Source organism: Falco punctatus (genome assembly GCF_963210335.1).
Source record: "Falco punctatus genome assembly, chromosome: 5".
In the NCBI taxonomy this organism is placed as follows: Eukaryota; Metazoa; Chordata; class Aves; order Falconiformes; family Falconidae; genus Falco; species Falco punctatus.
Genome location: NC_137584.1, coordinates 12,563,828 through 12,584,118, shown reverse-complemented (window position 1 = coordinate 12,584,118; position 20,291 = coordinate 12,563,828). Strand labels below are relative to the sequence as shown.

Here is a 20,291-nt window from a genome sequence, read left to right as displayed (position 1 = left end):
AAGTATACAGAAACCATGTTATGTGAATGTGGCAACCTATTTACTGTGAGCACCGAGCATTTGTATGTATTTTAAAGAAACCAGAATGTTACTAGTACAGGATTTTACGTGAGACAGCATTTCAGAAGGAAGTCAGGTAGATGCTTAGAGAAAAGCTGGCAGGAGTGCTCATTTGCTTTTAATTTGGCACATTTTCTAGGTGTTGTCAGTTCCCTAGAGTATCTCCACTTTTGTTCTCGATCCTTCTAGTTCTGTTCCGTACACCAGCATTTTAATTGCCAAAATGGTAATGGGTTTAAGTTACTTCATTCCATTTACTCTCCCCTCTAATGTGACGTACTAGGGTTGTTAGGGCAGCGGAGAAGCCAGCAAAATGTCCGGCCAGCTTTTCTCTGTGGTTTGGCAAGGAGTGGGCAGAGCCCTTGCTCCATCTTCCTGATGGCCTGGCTGCCACTGCTTTCTCTGTTCTTCCCTCCAGTGGTACCACAGCCTTGTAGATCAAAACCCACCCGAAAATATGCTTTTTTCTTGCATCATTCCTGTAAAACTTTTCCGTAATATTTGGTTAGGTAATGCAAAAAGATGCATTTCCTTTGTTAAAAACCTGATCTGTGAAATTTCATTCTCTTTATAGAAATGGAGATACATCTTAGGGTACAAAAGTACATACACTTGAATGAGTGAATGCAGTTTCTTTGGATCAGATTTAAAGTACTTTGTGAGGTGCTGTAGGTGTAATGAATTAAATGAAATTCGTATGAGATTGACAGAATAAGGTGGAAGATCCATATTCCAGATTAAGCCATATATTTATCTATAGCGATCTGTTTCCCATTTTACAGATTTCATTAGGATCACAATTTCTGATCAAATTTAAAGTGAAAAGAATTGGGAGCAAATGATGAAAAATAGTTTTGTTACCATTTTCCCATGTTTTCCAGGAATGCGATTTGTGCAGAATACAATGGTTTGGTAACTCGTTTTTCTGTTTACATATGTAAAGGACTACTGGGAGGAAATCAGGATGTAAAATACATTATAAATATAAGAGAATTGATTAATTAAGCTTAGTAGTATACGACTGCAGAAAGTAATATCGATCATCAGTGCTGAAGTACTAGAGACTCACATTTCTGATCTGTCTTTCACTGAAATTATTTTCATTTTAGTATAATGTCAGCGATTTATACTGAGAAGGAAAGACAACTTGGAAACACTTCCCTAATTGTATGTCAGATGTTTTTACAGGGTGTTTGTCATCTAGTTTCTTTAAATTATGCTGAAAATTTGCTTACATAATGCCTTGCTAATTTTAAGCCTTACCAACTTGAGCACATATGCTGTGCAATTCAGCTGTATACTAATGTTTTTTTACCAGAAATTGTTAATATTGTCAGAACAAAATGTCTGGATTGTCAGGAATATTTTTCATCCCTTTCATGGAACTCTTATGTCAAATTGTCCATTAAAAGGCTAATTTATGTAAGTTCTGACTAATACAGCTGTAGAAGAAAAAAAAAATGCATCAGAAGGAGGTAAAATTACATGGCAAACTGCAAAGTGATAGCACATAAATTCTCTCTCTGTAGCATTCAAAATAATTTGTTTCTTAAATTATTTGAGGTTTATATGCATCAGGAAAGAAGCACTGCTTTTCAGTAATCACTCCTAGAACTGCTGCTTTCAGCAGATAAAAAAAAAAGAAAAAGAAGAAAAGGAAAAAAGAAAAAAAGTCCAGCAAGACTGAGGAATTCTATCTCAAGAAAGATGTAGAGCACTTTGTTTTCTGGGAAGTTAGTTCACTTTCAAACAAATCAGTGTGTTAGAACTCTTAAGTAAATCCTTAAAATTAGCCTTCTTTTCAGATTTGCTGAAGCAACATGTTTGATTTTAACACCTGATTTTCAGTGTGCAGCTGGGAAAAAATTTCAGTTACTTCTTGTACACAAAAAAACCAAGCAGGCAGCTGATGCTCACGCTTTGAAGTTAACTAGATCAGAGCTTCCTCATGTAATGGGTGGACTGTAGAAGAGTCACTAGACAGCTGGGGTTTTTTGACCCTATAGCTTTAAAGCAGTTCCCATTTAGTTATGCTCCTTTGTTTAGCCAAGTTATGTTTACCTGTTAGCCAAAGACTTAAACTGGCTACTTGTCATGCAATTCTACAGTTGATGACCAAGAAAATCTATTGCACCTGCAGCCTTCTTTCTTAACTCATGATAAAGGAAGGGCTTCTGAGTCCTTCATGGCTCTTTCTGCTGTTAGCATGCAAGCCGAGTAACAGTCATCTGTGGAGATCCTAAATAAACATTATTGGAAACTCCAGGTAGTATAATGGAGCTTCAAAAAAACCACATAACCAACCCAAAGTTTTAATGCCCTGCAGTGTTGCCACTCAACATGTTATCCTATTTTTCGTCTTGTATTTTCAGTACCTTTGTTTCAATTTAACTGATTCAAGAATATGGGCATTACTCTGATTTTTTTTTTTTGGTCCCCATTTAAGAAAATGTCAGCAATACCTTTGTGAGTAATAATTCCTTCCATTGCAAAAACTTGTGTTAAAAAAATTAAATATTAATAAGATCTCAAAGGTCATTAAGGCTTTTTGAAAAGAGCTTTATTCTACCTCCTTTTCTCCTTTTGCCTAATGTCATATATTGAAAAAATATATATAGTATGTGTATGTATAAGCATATATTTTACAGATTTTTTTGTAAATGAAGCTTAGTTCATACAAATGATCCGTAGTGTATATATATATACATGCATCCTACTATATAGTATAACACAGGAAGTACAGGGTGGAATAAAGCTCTTAGGAACCACCTTTGTGACCTTTGAAATCTGCAAGTCATTCAAGATACTTAAATCAATTGAGGAATTATTATTTATATGCCCATTTAACCTGACAAAAATGATGGTATGCCATAGAAGTCACAGAATCCCAGAGTGGCTAAGGTTGGAGGGAACTTCTGGAAGTCCTCTTCTCCAGCCTCCCTGGAGGAACTTGCTTCACACAGCTTGACATATCCATGTCTTGACTCGCATGGTGAACAAAGAAAGAGTCAAGGCTCTTTTATGCTATTTTTGTTACTTGTTTCCTCATCGTAACAGAATTTCACAGAATCCTTAAGAAACTGAGAAGTACTATGCTATTTTTCATCTCAGTGTTCAAACAGAGAGGAAGAAAGAATACAAGCTAGCAGATGAAATTTAAGCTTTTTGTTTCCTTCAGTGTAGTATTTTTATCATTTTAATACTAACAGCCTCATACTCTGTTTGGTCCAGTTAAGTTGGTAGTATGAAGAGCAATGCTGTTTATCCGGCTGACTGACGTATTGTCAGAGGTGTGGGAGATCAGTGTTGAACTCCATGGTGATTAAAGCTGGCTTTCCCATATGGGCATACAGTGCTGTAGGTAATGATGTAAAGAGGACCTTCTTCCTGCCTGACTTGGGACAGTCTCACTACAAAGTTAGAACGGGAAACGCTGCAATGTTTTCTCTGATTTTCTTTTTGTACAGAGTACATATTGAGTTAGTATTTAGATTTGACTTTGCTTACAATGTATTTATTGCATTTTTCTAATAAGCTACACAGCTTTACTTTTCAAGGTGCGCTGTCATGGTAAAAGATACTAGCAAATTTAGTTCTGACATTTTACACCTTATAAGCTAGATCTGCTTAAAAACATGCTTTAAAAATAATGGGAAAGAACTACTTTATTTTCCAGTGAGTAAAGGCTGTGTGATTTTTTAATTTTATTGTTATTTAAAAATAAAATCACATATGCTGAATGCATAAGAAATGTTTAATCAGCTAAAGGAAAAAAAATGGCAGAAAACCAGCTGTCGACTTCTTTATTGCATTAAAAAATGCTTTGGATACCTGATTATGGTGGGTGCTCCACTGTATTGCATGGTAGTTATCTTACGATCATGTTCTGTAGGAACTTGTTCTACAATGATAATACTATCTTCTATGTTTCCTGAGAGAAGACTTTCAGTTTCTCTTAATTTTTCAATGGTTGTTTTATAAGGTGTTTTCAGTTGAAGAAGAGAATATCTTTGACTCAGACCGATGCTATTTTCCCCAGGCGTGTTATTTCATAGTAATAAAGAGTTAAAAGAATGCTTTTTAAAAAGTATTAAGTTTTAAATTTTAAAAAGTATCATGCAATGGCATAGACTTCTGTTTTTGAATGCTTTCCCTGAAGAATTTTTTGATTCCTCGTACTGGGAGTAAAATAAGATTTGTAGTTGCTTGATTTTTAAAATTTTTAATTGCTTGTTTGTCAGCAGGTGTTGCCCTTTTTATCCTTTTGTAACATTATTGAATAATAAACAGTGTTGACTGGGGTCCTGCATCTGTTGACCCAGGAAATTTTGAAAGTTCTAGGGAAAGGTGATACTAGGGATTTGAGAAGTAATTCTGGTTTCAGAAAATTCAACAGTAAAGAAATATGTTTTTTCACGTCTCTGTCAAAAATGGATTAATCTTTGCCCTAAATCTCTCACTGAAGAAGTGGGTACAGGTCTTGTATAAAGGAAAATATTTTTAGTTAGTTTCAACTGCAGGTACATATAGACAAGAAGAGTAAAGGAAATAAGTTCTAAGAATTGAAATCTGAGATTTCTTGTATGAATGGATTTTAAGAAGAAAGAGATAATAAAGAAAGAAAATACTAGTGGTGCAACACAATATTAAGAAGTCATGAGAAGGGCCAGTTTTCTGTTTGATGTGTTTATATACCTTAGTATAATTAACACGATTATATAAACTGTAACTTTGTAGTAGATTATTTTCACACAGATGATCTTTGTCTATTCAGTGCACTGCCATTTCGAAAATGAACAAGCATGACCTTACAGATTTAATATGATAATTTATGAAAATCTATTGTAAGGCAAAATGAAACAACCTGAACAGTTCGAATAAGACACAGTTCTGATCATTCATGATGAATCAAAATGTGTATATAATTTTATAAAATTAGGAGAAAAGGATCAGCCAATTTAAAAAAAAGCTGAAATGATGTGTTCATATGCATGAAATCAAGTTTTCTTTCTATATCTTATTGCTTGTACTTATTAATTATGATAGATTGAAAATACATTAATAGTATTTGATCACCCTTTTGCTTGCAAGTGTGCCATCAAAAAGACCCGTGGATAGCTGTAATAATACTGATACATACAATTAAAATCCTAATTTTAAATAGAGCATGTCTTTAATAAGGGATTTCTCCTGTAACATGAACCTTTTAGGAACAATTATTGTAAATACTAAGACTTATATTTATAATAAATATTTAGGGCTTATACAGTAAATATTTCAGGCTGCTATCTCTTCCAGATGTTTTTGGGAGTAGGATTGATAAGCTACTGCTAACATAGCTGTGTAGATTGGTTTGTGTAGATGATAATTTCCAAAGCATCATCAGCCCAGGGATCTGTTTCTGGCTCCTCCAGTCCTTCATTCACTTCAACACGTTTCTAGTAATGTTACTATCAACAGAAAGCAAATTCAGCCTACAACCCATGCAAAACCTGTACATAACAAGCTGCAGTTTCAGCAGAGAGATCACCATACTTTTTCCATCCTTTCACTATGTTAAGACAACCTTTAGTTGTCTTAATTTAAAATGTGCTACTTTTTCCAATCCTTTAATTCATTGTATGAATTGCTTTGAATTTATTGTTACCACTTGGTAACAAGGCAAATCCAGTCTCACTACTGTTAACAACAGACTGTTTACCTTTATGGTATCTTAAAATCCAAACCAGCACTGGCATTTTCATTGCCATATCAAATTTGAAGTTATTATTATTTCTGAATTCAGTTTACCCTATTGCGTTTCAAATTAAGACAACAATTTTCTCTGCAAGGTATTGTGTAATGGAATAATGTGTTAGTTTTCAGCAGTGCAGAAAGGGCTGGTGTCATTAGAGATTTCTTAACCACTATATACCATATATAATAAACATACTATTGTTTTATTTCAGCTATGGAATACAGAACTAAAGAGCAAATACACTATGTTAATAAAAAAGAAGCAGAAAAAGCATCTTCATATTACTAGCTTTAAAACTGAAAAATTTAAAGTCTGTTTTTGTATAACATTTAGCTGTCTCAGTTGTGCTGCATATAATCTCTTTTCAGTCTGTAAAGAAGTCATCTTGGAGTATAAAAGCCAGAAGTTTGGAATAAAGAGATGGCTAATCCACAGACTGTGGCTGGTGTAGGTAATTTTAATTTGTCCATGTCTAGCTTCTGGGAAATCAGGCTTGCACATATTTATTACATCAACATGTTAGGGAATAAGTTAATTTCATTGGATACATTTACAGCTCTTTGAAATGAATGATGTGCAATGTTAGGTGGAGGATAATGTGGAAGCCAGGGTGCTCTATCTGTGTGAGGGTGGGGTGAGTCTGGATATAACCCACTTTTCCAATGGGTACAGTGTGTCTGATCACTGGAAATGAATTAGTATTGTGCAATGCTTTGAAGATCGAAATTAAATAAAAGTGCCAGTTGACAAACATGTAATATGTATACTTGTGTCAGATGGTTAATATACTTACCCAGCATTTGTACGTGGCAGAGGTAGCCTATCAATCAAGGAAGCATCTGGCGGTCATAATCCTAGATATTCATCATTTTGAGCTATTTCTTGAAAGCTTCATGTAAAAGTATCCAAAATTCTCACGTGTTTCTGGAGGACCACGTAACGGTGTGCCATCTACTGGCAAAACAAGGGAAGTTGTTTTTGTATTCTACTGTTCACAGCTTCAGCTGGGATGCAAAAAATTAATCTGCAGTGTAAATTGGAGACTGAATGCAGCCGGGGGGGGCGGGGGGGGGGGAGGCTGTCCAGGAACATGGTGTGGAGCTGGTAAGATTCCCCTGGGAGGCCTCAGCGTAATTAGGAAGGGAGGAGGTACAGGCAAACCACAGTGATAGGAAAAGATTCTAACAGGGGACTCCGCAGAAGTGGTTTCATGGAAGCCACAGCTGAAGGGAAGGGGTAATGTCACAAAGGCATACTGGGCCGATAAACATTTCAGATCATCTAAACTTTTATCTAATTCACCCAGAAGACAGGAACCTTGATATCACTTCTAGTTGATATTCTACTGAAAGCTTAGCTTTAGAGACTGGAGACACTCTTGGTCTTTTTTTTCCCCAATGTTGAGGGAGTACTGAATAGCAAATATGCAGGAGACCTCCAGGAAAATACCTAGCTTTTCTTTAGGCTCAGGAGGCTTCAAGGAGTCTGTTACTCAGTGATACCACTGAGCCTGAGGGGATACAGTACACCAGCAGAGCTGACTGCTGATGTCTAAAGAGCTCAATCAGAGCTATTTGTCCTGTGTCGACACCTGATGGAAATGGTTTTTTATCTGAGTAATGCACCCTCATTTTTTTCAGCAGTGGTTGGTTTTCTAGATATACTCAGGTTTCATTGCTATGAGACAATTTAACCTGTCCCTTAGTCCAAACTGTGCCAGTTGCAGCATCTGAACAGTCCTCCTGTAAAAGGATACAGTAAAGTGGGAGATTTCTTCTAATCATGCACCATGCTTCTCTAAAAGACTTTAGGTTTTGGGAACTGAACTCATTTAATCCCTTTATTCAGCCTCTGGATACCTCTGTTCCTGGTGGACACAACAAAACCAGTAGCTGCCATCTCCCAGGCATGTGAGAGCACTCTCATTTAAACATAGGTGGATTCAACAGCCCAGAGTGTACCCCTTACCGCCAACAAATTCTTCTCTAGATCAGTTTATTTCTTCCTGGAATTTGTTGTCTTTCAGCTTGAATCATTATGGCCCTCATTCATGGGATCTTTAGCACAATCTATTGGACGAAATATGACTTCTAATATTAATTTATAATTTCCATAGTTATGTACACTGCTAAGGCACAATTCTTTGGTTTTAGTAGTTACAAAATAATGTGGAGATGCTAAATAGAAATAAATTTAGCAAACTGAATTCTGGGGCTATTTTTTCACCCCAAACCAGGGCGATTTTAGCTAAAAAGAGATCTTGCTGCAACGAGAGATTTGATAAGATTTATAACCTATTAAGCATTATGAGAAACTGACAAGTAGCTGAAAAAATTTCCAAAGTAATTATGAGGACTAGATGTAATCTGTGCTCTCTCTCACTCTCTTTTTCCCTTTTTATTATAAATAACCTTAATCCTCATCCAGGATTAAAATTTAGTGTATTTTTAGCAATGCAATGTCCTAGATAAAAGATACTTCCATCTATGCTTTTATATCTTTTATATCTTTTGCATTGTGGAGCATTTTGTGATTTTATTTAACAGATGGATGCTTCCATCTATGTATCTCCCGTGCTGCAATTAGTGAGGGTTTAGAATATTTTGTCATAAACATATCTGAGGTACATGATTTCAATAAATATAAAATGTGAGTTTAAGGATAGGACAGTGTATGTCAAGGAAGCAAATCTATAGACAAGTTTATGTAATATTTTGTGTGTGTGGGGGTTATTATTATTCGATTAATACAGGGACCCATTTGAAACTCAGCCTTCCTATGGAGATAAATTAAATCCCTTTCCAGAACTGTGATTATAAAATGATATAAAATATCTGTTACTGGTTATTTAATTACCAGTAAGCGGTTTCTGCACAAAATGTGTTCTGCCTTCCTTAAGGAGCAGATAAAACCTAATAATTTTTTTTAAATCCAGATTGAGATTTCCAAAGAACTGCATGTTATTTAGGCTGAAGTTTAATCATGTACTGTGCAATTTCAGTATTCCAGCTAAAACGACTGTCAACAACTGAGGAGAGGGCAGATGAAGGTCCATCCAGCAAACTGCTCTCAAGACCTTTGTCAGCCTGACAGCTTTACCCTTTAGGATTATTTGAATCAGTCCTTTTAGCTGTAGGAAAACCTGCTTTCCAAGCCAGTTTCAGGGACTGATCTTGCTGTCTTTGTGGTTGAGTTAATGAGACTACAGAGACGACTTCTTGCCAGTGTGTCAGATGGTTACTTTTTCTTGCAGGAAAAGTAACACGTTGGAGTAGGGAATTAAATGGAGGAAGATGTCATCCACCTGCTTTTCCTATATTGTTTTGGGTTTTACCCCTATGCTTTCAGCACAGATGTAACCTTACTCTTGCGTAACTCTGAATATCCCGTGTTGCAGGTTATATCCCTTTGCTCTGTATGCTTACATTTTCGTGGTCAACCGGCAAGTGTACTTAGCAGAACCTACTGCTCATATTTAGAGGGGCTGTCCTCTTGGGTCACTTCTGTGGACTATTAAAGAGGAGACTGGTAAGGTGTCCAAGAGAGATTTAAGTCAGTACATTTACCTGTCAGACTGGGCAGGAGTCAGTTTCCGATGAAAACCCCTACATTATATGCGACCTGTGTTTATGCTTTCATTATACTTACTGGAGGAGATCAGTGTGCCTCAGGGTGATACAACTTGCTCTGAACTAAACTAAATCTGCTCTGAATCTTTCTCAAGTGTAGTGCCTGTTTGGGGAAGTAGAGCCCCTAGTCATCTAGTGTTGTATAAGGTACTGCAGAGTTTTACTGTAGCTTCCAGCAGCTACCTCAGAGGAAGGAGGCCGTCAGATTATTTTGGAAATGTTAGGGCATTGCAGGTAGAACTGAATGCCGGTGTTGAGGCAGTTGAATCCTACTACAGGATTTCATTAGTTACAGTAAGAAACCAGACAGCAGCACTGGCCTGTAGACACATTTAGAAACCTATATTTAGACTTAGCTCAAATGAAACTCTACACACTCATCTGAATCTTCTGTGCAATCCTACGCCTTCTGTCCCCTACAGGCAACCTGACGATTTCTACAGCAGCAGATATTTTTTTTTAACCTTTTGTCTCCTACATAAATTGACCTTCTTCAGAGAGGGTATTTATGGTCTTATGCAGTCTGTAAATGTGTGGAAAGTTGTGAATATATTCTGCCATAGAGAGTTCAGTTTGGGTTTTTTTCCACATTAGAGACAAAAGCTGACAACAAAATGTTGTATGTTACTGAAAATTGCACTAACCCACAGTTCAATTTTAAATATTTTATTTAGGATATAAATTATTAGTGTTAGAAAATTCTTTTTCCATTTCCTGAGTATAATTAATAAACCTAAGAAAATCAAAATCTTCTTTTAACTCTATGGCCATGCAATTAGACACTCAAACTCTTGTTGAAAATTTGCTATACACAAATCTTCAAGTAATGAGAATGGCATTGTTCAACTGACTACAAGTATTCAGCTTCAGAAAGACAGTAGTCAGGTAAGGGAAAAGTTTACTTAACTAGCTTAATCTAGGCTGGAATGTTTTAGCCTTCCTGAGGCTAAAATGATTGGAGAAAAAACAAGGTGGCCTGGTTTATTTTGGAGAAACTACTTGGTTTTGTAAAAAGAAGCTGACTGACAGATTTGGATACAAAAGACAGGTGCTGTAAGCCATGCAGGCTGTTTCTCCCAAGTCAAAATTAAGGAGCAAGCCTAATGCTTTGAAGATTCAGGCAGGCTTAGCTAATTATGCATTTCTTGGAAACCATGCTCCTTCTATAATACCAGAGGTACATGCTATCAAAAGTTACTGTAGGAAAAGCTTTGTGGAGTCTCAACACCTGTTGCAAACAGTCAGGTACAGTTCTCTCCAGGCTGTCTGCCTGAATTCCCAAGTTTTCCATCGGGAAGAGAGCTGAAAGCTTGACAGATCTGGGCCAATGATAAGTAGAAATTCATGCTTCAGTAACTGTAATAACATGAAAAATAGCTTGTTTCCTAAGTCCCTTGATATGAAAGTTCATGATTGAGTTAAGTTTGATTAAGGAGACTTAAATCCATCCAAGCTGCATGTGAAATGCATCCAGGTATTGGTTTTCCTCCCATTGAAGACTATGGGGAGAGACTGTATGGGAAGCTGTAAATGGGCTCCCAGTGATTTGTAAAACCATTATGCATTTTGTTTCACAAAGACAAGATTTACACCAGTCAGCTGTGTTTCTTCATTTTGAAGGCCTTTTAGCGAAGTTGCTGTGGTGGGTTGACCTTGACTGCCTGCTAGATGCCTCAGCAGGGCAGGGGGAGAGAATAAGATGGAAAAGTGCATGGAATGACATCAAAACAGGGAGTTGGTTCATCAGTTACCATCACAGGCAAAACACACTCAACTTGGAGAAGACTGATGTAATTTATTGCCAACTAAAATAGAGTTGGATGGTGAGAAACAAAGACAAAACCTAAAACACCTCTCGCCTCCACCCTTCTTCCCAGGCTCAACTTCACTCCGCTGTTCTTGACTCCTCAGCCTCTTCCCGCCAAAAGGCACAGGGGAATGGGGGTTGAGGTCAGTTCATAACAGCTCCTCTCTGCTACTCCTTCCTTCCTCGTGCTGTTCTCCTGGTCCAGCTTGGAGTCCTCCATGGGCTGCAGTACTTCAGGGAAAAAATAATATCCGTTCCCATGTGGGTTCTGTGGTAGCCGCGGTTCCTGTCAAGAAAACCTGCTCCAGCACAGCCTTCTCCACAGGCTGCAGGAGAATCTCTGTTCAGGTGACTGGAGCACCTCCTTCCATCCTCCTGAGGGAACTGAGGTTGTTTCGCCTGGAGAGGAGGAGGCTCAGGGTGGACATTACTGCTTTCCACAACTGTGGGAAGGGAGGTTCTAGGCAGAATGGGGGAGGCCTCTTCTCCCAAGTAACAAGCAATGGGACAGGAGGGAATGGTCTCAAGTTACTCCGGGGGTGGTTTAGATTGGGTATTAAGAAATATTTTTTCACAGAAAGGGTGGTCAAGCACTAGAACAGGCTGTCCAGGGAAGTGATGGAATTACCATCCCTGGAAGTGTTCTAAAAATGTGTGAATGTGGTGCTTAGGGACATGGTTTATTGATGGACTTGGCGGTTCTGGATTAATGGTTGGACTTGATGATCCTAAAGGTCTTTTTCCAACCTAAATGATTCTATGATTCTTTAATCTTGGTGCTCACAGTGCTGTTTCTCATACTTTTTTCCTCACTGCTTGTGTCATGGTTTTGCCCTTTATACACACTTTCCCCAAGGCCCCACCACTGGGGCTGCATCTCCCTGACAGCACTAATGCAACCTAAGGGAAGACTGGCCTGTACGGTCCATCCTCTTTAGTCCTCATAATATTTTCTTTTTTTTTTTTTTTTTTTTTTAGCCACTTCTTTTTGTCACTCCATCTGTCCTGGGAACAGATCGCCATGTTCTGCTTAGTTGCTTTCTTTCCTTTGACCATAAATAACTGTAGTTACTGCTCTCTTCAGTGAACTGGCTGGATTTAATCTCTTGATTTGATGCACAAAACAATAGCTTGTTTTCAGCGTAAAGCATGTAGATTTTTGGAACTCTAATTTAGAAGGTTTTCCTTTGTCTTTATTTTCTCTTGTTTTTTAAATATAGAAGATCCTTTATACAGTCAGTGGTACGCAGGTTGTCAACATCCCTATTAACTTCCTTTCATTGTTCATTTTGTTCTCAATTTTGCTTATTTCTGATTACCTGAAAATTTGGAAACTGATTGATGGTAAGTGTTAAGGCAGTGTTGCTTACAGGCTTTATTTCCATTACAAGCTAATTTATAATTAAATATAATTTAATAGATAATAATGCTGCACTTAGCATCCCACTGCTACATTATACCTTGTGTAATGAATTAGAATCATAGAAAAGCAACTTTGTGTATGCCAAGTGGATGAAAAAGAGTTAAATAATGATCACAGAGCTGATTCTAAACTACCATCAACATAAAATGACTGTCTTTCTATTTTAGCCCCAGAAGGATCAGATTTGGGGTTTAACTGCTTTAACATTTGCTTTTAAAAGCCACTCTTTTTGAAGTGCTAAATTATGGCAAGAAGAGCTTCCTGATGTACAACACCTTATATTGCTTATAAGTTGGCTGTTTTCTCAAAACTTGCCTCGCATGTTGTGTCATCTACCCTCTCACTTGCTTAAGGCCTTCGATGTGTTTGACAGCAACCTGCATTTTGTATTCTGTTTTGGAGTTGTTCATAGGCAACGAAGAACTGTATTTTTTGGCCATATCTATGTCATAAATGTAGCTACCACGATGTTTATGAGATGAGAAAAATGACCTTTTCCTCCTTGCTTCTCTTCTTGGTTTTATTTTTCTGTCCTTTTAAGTATATAACCTGCCCAGCATATAGTTTAACTGTAATTACTATTTCTTAGGAATTTATCTTACTGAATAGCTGAAAGGTATGTACTCTTGTAATCTTTTCTTTCCTTCTTTACGTCTGATAGCTTTCTGGATGGCTAACTTTAGCTGCCCAGTAATTTCCAATTTAAATGTCACATAGTATTGTATTAAACAAGTGCAAAGAACTTATGATTCCTGTGCTTCAAACATCAAAGAAAGTGAGCAGTGTTCAAGATTAATGTAGTATACAGAAACTTTTAGGCTTCTGTCTTGTAAACTCTTTGGGGTGACTAACTATAGCAAATACTGTAAAAGTTTTTAAAAAAATGTTCCTTGTGCTTGTACACTGTGTGACATGGCATAGTTTCAACAGCTCTTTCAAACAAAATGCTTACATCTCTTTATGTAGTAATATTTCTTATGGAGGATAAGTAAACAACGTAGATTTAGAAACTGAAAAATCACTTCTGCTTTGATTTAATTTGAAAGGCAACCATTAAAATCATACAAAAACCTTGGTACTATAGTCTGACTTACGCAAAGTATGACATTCAGTGCAGATCTTAAACCTTTCATTTCTGTCACACAAATGGTTATAAGGCTAGAAATACTTTTATCACCAGTGCTCAGGGGAAAAAAAAAACTTGTTTCTTCTACTGGTTGAGTGTTAAACTTCAGAATAGTTCTTGGTTCCTTAAAATAGGCAGGATAAAAAAAAAAAAAAAAAAGAAAAAAAAGAAGGATTTGCAAATGAAAGATTGCAATGCCACGTGATTATTACAAAAGCTGCTGGACATGCTTTGTTTCCATTTAGAGCTTTAGTGCCTCACATTCAATCTGCCACTGTTTTCTGCTGTGTACTAAGAGTCCCAGTAAGCTTGTTTGTTAGGTGGTTTGTTGTAGTGCGCGTCTGTGTGTGTAGGCTTGTTAATGTCTTATGCTGATTAAGACACATAAAGCTTGCCAAAAAGCATATTTCTTAAAAAAGAAAGATAACCCTGAATCCCCTAATGCCTTCTTTCATTTATGAAGAAAAAACCCCAAACCCGAAGAAAAAAAGACCTAAACTGAGGAAAGGAAATAGTTTCCTCTGAAGTAAGTTTTAATTGTCTGTGCATCATCTTTGTTCCAAATGCAATAGCCTCTGATATGTGATAAGACAACCCAATTTTGTTACTTTTCCAGCACACTTGTTTCCTCTTAATTCCTGATATTGGTCCTACTTTCTCCCTATTGCCTCTATTTGAACCTTCCGACCTGTTTGTCCATGTCCTCTTGGACATTCATTCTTCTTGGCTACCTCATCCCACAATTCTTCCCTATTATCATGTATTCTTCTGTCTAGAAACAATAAAGAGCTGAAGTGGTTAAGAGAAAGTTATTAAAGTCGACAGGGCCAGAATAGTCTGACCTCCAGTGAACCAGTCATGTTTAAGCTGGGATAAACCGCTGGTTTTAGTATAATCATCTAAAACTTACAGAGACAACCAGAGTAAAACAGTGCTAACATTAATATGTAGTCTACTGACCCGATTTCAATATAGAGTGAAAATTAATTATAAACTTAAGAGAAATACAGATGAATGATTAAACTCACATTATAGAAACAGATATTACTGAAATAGAATATTTTAGAAAGCCTATCATAAACCCCTGTTGGGTATGGATGAGGGTGGAATTGTCTGATTTGTCTGCAATGTCTGTTTTGTATTTAAATAACCGAAGTTGATTTATTTGGCTGGGATGATTCTGGTGGCTATATTACATAATCTGAATTAAAAAAAAAAAAGTTCAAAGAAAGATGGATGCATGAGAACATGCGGGGATCAAAACAAAACTTTGACAAACAGTACTATGCAAAGAAAGATTATCACATGGGTTGGTTAAAATGATATTTTCAGTTCAAAAGATGGTCAGGCTTTTTGGACCCAGCAAAAGGCTGATGTATCTGAAAGTTATCTTTTTTTCCAGATGGACCACGTGATCAGAAATACTCCTGCTTCCTGCAAACCCTGTGGTTGTATTTAGTGTTCAACTACTTCAAATATGGCTGCATACTGAACATTAAATACAGCTAACATCTGTATGCAGGACAAGGGATCAAAGTTTAGGCAACAGTAGATGGATTCTACCAGCTCTGGAAGCTGTTTTGATGGGAAGGCTACCTTCTACCTAGCAAGGAATAAGAAATTTCTCTCCTTAGTTGCTGACATGGTTCTCTTTCCTCTGTGTAAGGTACAAGTGCCTGGGGAGCTAGCATTTAAGAGTGTTCTAGCTGGCCGTTAAATTTCTTCTAGCTCCTGATGCACACAGAAACCTGTGACATACAAAAGAGTTTCCTGTCTAAAAAGATCACTTGCTTCTGATGAACATGTGAGCATAAAAAGTCTTTGCCAATGCATAAATGTGGACTGAGGGCTTATTGTCCCTATATTTGTACCACCCTGGAGTATGTGTATTTCTGATAATAAAGAGGCAGGGTATCCTTAACTGTTGCCTCTTCCCCCCATGCCCTTAAGTTATCACTGCACTGTATGCCTTTTATTTATTCAGGAAATACAAAGCCTCATTAGATATCTGTGAATATACAGGTAAGTGCAGAAGATCAGAATAATTGTCTCATCATCTAGCAAAGTTCTGATCTCGATTTTTGAACCTGTTTTTGTAACAGTATCTTCATTGGATAATGAAATACCATTACTGTTTGAATTTCCCAACTGTAATGTTCTGCACTGCTTTACATCTTCTTACCTTATTGAAACTCTCCTCTTTCCCTGTGTGATCTGCCAGTGGTATTGTAAATTCAGGACAGTAAACTTCTGAAACTAATACTGGGGATGGTCTGTGAATTGGCTGTCAACAGTGTGTTGTTTAGATCAGTTAAAAAAATTATAATATTCTTACGCTGGCATAGAACTCCTACTGCATTTTCCTGTCCTATTGCCCTTTTCCTTATCTTTTAAATATTCCATATTCAAACTCACAGTTGTTTATCCCTTTCTTAGTCACCCTGTAGCTGTTACTTTCCTAAAAATCTACACTTTCCCTTACCAAAAGTACATTGTTTTCCTCGGTTTTGTTTTGTTTTTTTTTAATAAATCTTAGATATCCACTCAAACTTGTTGTAGAACACTGATACTTTCTCTTCCCCTTCCTCAAATCTTCCATCCCAGATTTACTGAGATTCCTTTGTGCTCGAGCTTGATAGCACAGATAGCACAGACTTAACCAACTTAGCCTCAGACTCTGCATCTGGAGCGAGAGGTGGGAGAATTAAAAGAAAGGACCGTGGACATCTCGGAAGGTAGGATCAACAAAGATGAAATTTAAAAAAAACCCAAAAGCCAAAGAACTTTGTCATCCTTTCAGTAGGGGAGTAACTGCAAATAAGATGTTGGCCCAACTCATATGGTCTATTGTGGTTTCTCAGGGTAGTTTGGTAGGTTTTTCAGAAGAGGAGGTCAGGTGGCTAATCTGTGTAAGGCAGCATGTTGCACAAAGAAGTGTATGTTTGTTTTAAAAATAGCTGTTATAAACATTTAAGAAGTTGCAGTGATGATATAAAAGTGGAAAGAATATACCTTCTGTAATTATAAGCATTCCATGCATTTACATGCATAGCAAAAAAATAGGCTAAAGTATTTCTAATTGTGTGAAGAAAGCTACAAATTCAAGGATGTCTGGGATAGATTGTGAATTATGATTGTAGAACATAAGAATATAGAATATGTATAGGGCATAATCCTGCTTGGTGCTTCGTCAAAACCCTTACTGGGCAGTACTAACTGTTGTAAAATGCTCATTTATAAGTAGGTATCATATGATAATTAACATCCCCCAAGCATGGAAAGTTCTGTCTAGCTGTATTTCCACCTTGGTGATTTTTTTTTTTTTTTTAATTCTGAAAACTAAATAATATGAAAATAATGTGCAATCATGTAATATGAATTTTACTCTTTCACTGAGAATGTTTGCTCCTGCTTGCTTAAGAAAAGTTAAAACAAAAGGATCAGACTGGTAGAGGTTTGTGATGATTTAATTTATTTAAGCTTACATTTCCAGGTTTATCCAGATTGTGTTTAGTATTGTATCTGTATGTGATATAAAAAACTATCTGTAATAATCAGAAACCATTTCACATCCTTGCTCTCAGTCTCAGAAGGACAGTGGCAAGGACACTGCCTGTCCCGGGCAGTGGTGGTGAGCCCAGGCTGTGTGCAGGCCTGCCCGGGTGCAGGAGGAAGAATACTTTTGGTGTCACACTATCCCTCACTGAATCACTTGCAAATTAATTTCACAGTCTGGTTGTAAGGCTCTGATAGCCTTATTCTAGACTTTGTGTGCACTTGGAGGTGTGGGAGCTCTAAGCAAAACTCAGCAGCCAGAACTTCCCAGCATAGGAGTTGGTGGGGAACAGGGAAATAAATTCGGAGCAAGCAGAGGGCTGAGAGTGGAAAGATGATCAATCCAAGTGGTCAGAGAAGGCCTCTGTCAAGCTGCACAGCAAAGATCACTGCAATGAGATTATCCTGAAATATGTCAAAAATATGCTTGCTTTCCTCTCAACCAGAGTGGGTTTTAGTGTTTGTTTGAATTGACAGATCTGAATGTGCCACATTCCCTTATGTTCCCTGGGCAGGTAGCTATGTCATCCCTAAAAATCTTTGTCTTAGCAAGATTGTCACTCAGCTGTACATTCAGCTCATTCCCACTGGGAATACTCCTGAACTGCCTTCTATCCTTATCTGCACAGCCAGTAATAATCCTCTTCTTCCTCGCAGCCCTTGCACTTCTGCATTGTGTCTGCATGGTGCTGTTCTTGTCAGCTCCACTATCTCTTCCTATGGATCCAAGCAGTTTCTGTCAGCTTTCCTCATCTCCTGTGTCTGTTGTTTTTCCCCCTGAATTGTCCCTGCAGATAGAGGTACCCAGTACAGAGCTTCTGGTGACCCTGTGCTCCTAGTGGCTTTCAAGGCCAGTATGTTCCTCTGTGTAATTCAACAGTGACATCTGTTTCAAAGGTTGAGAACCCCAAATACAGGATTTAGACAGACGACCTCTTTTGAATCTGGAGGGAACACCAACAGTTGTTAACACCTTACTTCAACAGAATATAGAGAGGCAATCTGAGAAATCTCTGGAGATGTATATATATGTATCTATCTGATAAATACAAGACAACTTGGTTCTCACTAAGTCATATTGGAAGCTTTCAAGCACACAGTCACTCCACCAGCATTTGGTGGAGGTAATCTTAAGCTTTCAGATAGTTAGGGAAGTAGCTATGTGTATGGACTGCTGTATGTTCCTGGAGGAAAATAGGTTGATATGCTGTGGGCTTTCCATAGTTCCTTGTTTGACTACAGTGCCTCACCAGCACAAAACTTTTCAGATTTGGTGTCCTGTTTGCTTTAGAACAGAAACCTATGTAGATAGTGAGACAAAAAAAGAGGCAGACCTTCTAACAGTGAAGCATTACAAGCATAGTAACACTTAATGTAGTTGAAGAAACATAGGGCCAAGATCTTTACATTTTTCAGTGCTTTATTCCATACAGAATCACAGACTGGTTGAGTTTTTAAGTGTCCTCTGGAGATCCTCTAGTCCAAACCCTTGCTCAGACCAGGCCCAAGTAGATCACGTTGCCAGGGCTGTGTCCTGTTGGGTTTTGAATGTCTCCAAGGATGGAGAGTCCATAATACTGGTTTTATTTTTTTGTGTGTTTGAGAAGACAAAATCAGAATTTAGTTCATGCCTGTCAAGTCCCCTGTGACCTCCATTGGTTGACTCACTCACTCTTCCTTCCAAGACCTTTTTTTTTTTCACTTCAAGAATTCAGCTCTGCAGCTATAACTGAGTTTCCATTTTGACTAACCTTCTTTACAATTCTCTACAGCTACACATTTCCAATTTCTTTTGTTGTAAATTATTTTCCATTCTATATCAAAAAAGAATCTCTTGCCTCTATACTACATTTGTTTGGACACAGTTTGTATAAAAGAATATTTACATAAAAGAATAGTATGGAAACATAAATAATGGTGTTGCAGTGCAAGCTCCCACAGATATGATGTATACATTCATGCACTATTAAAGACAGTTTTGTTCTGAGCATTTGCATATTTTTGCTTTAGTTTGTAAATATATAAGTGGATAAATGGAGTGTAATGCTTCTGATGAGTTCTCTCTGTTTTTTGAATGACAACTAAAATTTTCTATCAGTCCTGACTGTAAACTGTTTCATGCCATTTACATTATTTTGTTAGACTTCTTCATTTAAAAAAAAAATATTTCTGTGTTCCATGTATATCTGTAACTATGGAAACTGTGAAGTGATTAAGAGGAGTACAGTTGATGCTTCTGTGGCTCATCAAGACAGCCAAATGTTCAAATAGTTAGAAAAAACTTTTTGTTGTTTTTAAGACGGTTAGAAGAATATACAGAAATTATCTATGAGGAAATGATTCCTAGTGTAGCTTAATGGTCTATGAAAAATGGAGATTGATGTTACAGTAAATGTGACTAGCAATTCATGGCTACTACATTATCAGAAATATATTAAAATATTGAAGGAAATTCAGGCAAGAGAATTAAAGTTGGAAAAGAAACTGATCTGTGAGGGAGTGAGACCAAAGCAGAGCTTTCTGAAGCTGTGATTGTTGCTGGGACTTAGAATTCTGCTGCCAAGGAAATAAAAATACTGAGAGTGGACAACACGGCTGAGGAAGGGGTGAGTGTAACAGTATGGAAAATGGATTTTGAATGGGGTAATACAGGACCTGTGGAGGAGTCAAACCATTGGGATGTTTGGGATCGTTGAGTTTCAAAAAAAGTGATCTAAGCCTCATCATGATAACCTGTGGATAATACACCATAAACTTTTCTTGAGGGTTTGCATTTTTTCTGGGAAAAAACCTAATATTCTCAAGCCATCAGGCCAAATCATATCTTTCAAATCAAAATCAGGCCAAACAATGCTTTCTGAGTGTAAGTGCTCTTTCAACTAGCACTAGATCTGGCTCTCTGAGCTCACCTGCAAATCAATTCTGTGCACACCTGTCTGCAATGAGAGGTGTGT

At 37.3% G+C, this 20,291-nt stretch overlaps 1 protein-coding gene across 47 annotated transcripts in view; it reads left to right on the top strand.

Annotated features, from left to right (window-relative positions):
• RIMS1 (regulating synaptic membrane exocytosis 1) overlaps positions 1-20,291 on the top strand; it is a 345,465-nt gene that overhangs the window by 119,697 nt on the left and 205,477 nt on the right. The window contains exons 1-2 of one of the 47 annotated variants that reach the window (XM_080388735.1): positions 9,053-15,804; positions 16,387-16,517. The exons of the other annotated variants lie outside the window; for them this stretch is intronic. The gene's annotated coding sequence lies outside the window, so the exon portion shown is untranslated. Of the gene's footprint in view, positions 1-9,052; positions 15,805-16,386; positions 16,518-20,291 lie in introns of those variants that run through there. 47 annotated transcript variants of the gene reach the window in all.